A 2716-nucleotide genomic window follows, 5' to 3' on the forward strand; every position below is an offset into this window, starting at 1 on the left:
ATTTTCAATGTGCTTGTGGAAGAATTTGGGTACAGTTTTACCTATGCTGCTAACTGATTAATAAGACTGATTGATAAGAAATCAATAGTAAAGTAGGTGATGCCAAGAATCAAATTAACAATTTGGAACACAGGCAACAAAAAACACCCAATCAGAACAGCATAAAAAACAAATAATCCAAAAATATGAAGATAGTGTAAGGGGCTTCTATAATAACTTCAAGCATACAAACATTTGCTTCACAGGGTAACCAGAAAGAGAAGAGAGAAAGCAAGAAATTGAAAACCTGTTTCAGACCCAAGATAGCAGATGAGTAAGTGGAAGCTACTCTAAGCTATTCCCAAGACAAATCTGGAATTACTACTGAATTGTAGAGAAATCATCCTGAATAACCAACTGAACATTGGAAAGAGAGAAGCCTTATAACCAAGGACAGACAGAAGAAACAACGTCACCACATTTCGACTGCTAGGCAGAATAGAGGTGGCTCACAAGGGCTGGCTGGGCTCCCACAGGCAGCGGCTGAAGCTTCACAGGGATATTTCAGCAGCCAGGGGTTCCCCCAGAGAAGTGTGGGGTCTAAACCTCCAGCTGAGATCCCCAGCTTACTGCAAAAGAACCAGAAAGAAACCCAGATAACATCCAGCTGTCAAAAGCAGCAGGGTTTCTGTCTGTCGGGGAGAAATGGCTGGAGATACAGAGGGCCTCTTAAAAATTCAATGCACAAAATAATGTTTGCAGCCACTCACCTTGAGAGGTGGCAGAGGAAAGGCAGAATGGACTAGAGACTCTTGAGGAGAGTCTGGGGCCAATGACTCAGAGGAGAGAAATGAAGGAACAGCTACAATCAAGGATACTTGTGCTGAGTCATTCCCCATACTGCAGAAGTCATCTTTCTCCTGCAGAGCACTTCTCTCTGACTGGCATCAGCCTGAAGGACAGCAGTCTGTCCCACCCTGTTGTGCTTAAGTCCAGATGCCAGTTACAGCATGATTATATTAACAGTTGATCCGTTTAGTGGACTAATTAGCTTAACATCTAAGGTAGAAAAAACAAAAGAGAAGTGAAAATGGGAAGATGAAGGAACAGACCCCAAATGAAGAAAAAAGAGAATTCGCCAGAAGAACTAGATAAAATGAAGGCAAGCAATTTATCAGATAGAGAGGTTAGAATAATGATTATAAGAATACTCAACAACATGAAAAAAAGACATAGAAACCAAAACGGGAACAGATGGAAATAAAGAATGCACTATCTGAAATAAATAATACACTGGAAGGCAAAAACAGTAAGTTAGATGAAGCAGATGACTGAATCAGCGATTTGGAAGACAAGGTAGAAAAAAAAAAACATAAGCACAACAGCTAAAAGAAAAAAGAATTTTCCTTTCGCCAGGCCCCTGGCTTAGGGTGCCGTCCTTACCATGGCGGGACACCTGGCTTCCGACTTTGCCTTCTCACCCACACCGGGTGGAGGAGGCGATGGGCCAGGAGGGTTGGAGCCAGGCTGGGTTAACCCCAGGACCTGGCTGAGCTTCCAGGGACCTCCTGGCGGGTCGGGAATCGGGCTGGGGCTTGACCCTGGGGCTGAGATGTGGGGGGTTCCCCCGTGCCCCATGCCGTATGAGTTCTGTGGGGGTATGGCCTACTGTGGACCTCAGGCTGGAGTGAGGCTGGCGCCCCAAGGAAGCTTGGAGAACGCCCCCAGCCCGAGGTCAAGGTGGGAGTCGGGGTGGAGAGCAACTCTGAGGGAGCCTCCCCGAGCCCTGCACTGCCCTGCCTGGGGTCATGAAGCTGGACAAAGAGAAGCTGGAGCCAACCTCGGAGGAGGAGGCAAGTGAGGACATGAGAACTCTGCGGAAAGACCTTGAGCAATTTGGCAAGCTCCCGAAGCAGAAGAGGATCACCCTGGGATATACCCAGGCCGACATGGGGCTCATTCTGGGCGTTCTCTTTGGGAAGGTGTTCAGCAAACAACCATCTGCTGCTTTGAGGCACTGCAGCTCAGTTTGAAGAGGAGTGTAAGCTGTGGCCCCTGCTGCAGAAGTGAGTGGAGGAAGCTGATAACAATGAGAATCTGCAGGAGATATGCAAAGCAGAGACCCTTGTGCAGGCCCAGAAGAGAAAGCGAACGAGTATTGAGAACCGAGTGAGGGGCAACCTGGAGAACATGTTCCTGCAGTGCCCGAAGCCTACCCTGCAGCAGATCAGCCACATCGCCCAGCAACTTGGGCTGGAGAAGGATGTGGTCCGAGTGTGGCTCTGCAACAGTTTCGAGAAGGGCAAACGATCAAGCAGTGACTATTCTCAATGAGTGGATTTTGAGGCTTCTGGGCCTCCTTTCTCAGGGGGACCCATATCCTTTCCTTTGGCACCAGGGCCCCATTTTGATACCCCAGGCTATGTGGGCCCTCACTTCACTACACTGCACTCCTCAGTCCCTTCCCTGGGGTGAAGCCTTTCCTTCTGTGTCTGTCACTGCTCTGGGCTCTCCCATGCATTCAAACTGAGGTACCTGCCTTCCTACCACAGGAGGGAGAGCCAGGGAAAGAATCCTGAGAGTTGTTCCAGGGTTTAGGGATTAAGTTCTTTCTTCACTAGGGAATTGGGAACACAAAGGGTGTGGGGGCAGGGAGTTTAGGAAAGTGATTGGAGGGAAGATGAAGTTCACTGATGCTCTTGATTTTAATCCCCACATCATTTTTATCACTTTGATC

At 48.3% G+C, this 2716-nt stretch overlaps 1 pseudogene; it reads left to right on the forward strand.

Annotated features, from left to right (window-relative positions):
• Positions 1–1423: 1423 nt before the first annotated feature.
• LOC118974183 (POU domain, class 5, transcription factor 1-like) lies at positions 1424–2509 on the forward strand (annotated as a pseudogene).
• The last annotated feature ends 207 nt before the right edge of the window (positions 2510–2716 follow it).

The sequence above is a fragment of the Sturnira hondurensis genome, unplaced genomic scaffold (assembly GCF_014824575.4).
Source record: "Sturnira hondurensis isolate 20B ecotype Veracruz unplaced genomic scaffold, ASM1482457v3 Scaffold0001304, whole genome shotgun sequence".
NCBI classification, from domain to species: Eukaryota; Metazoa; Chordata; class Mammalia; order Chiroptera; family Phyllostomidae; genus Sturnira; species Sturnira hondurensis.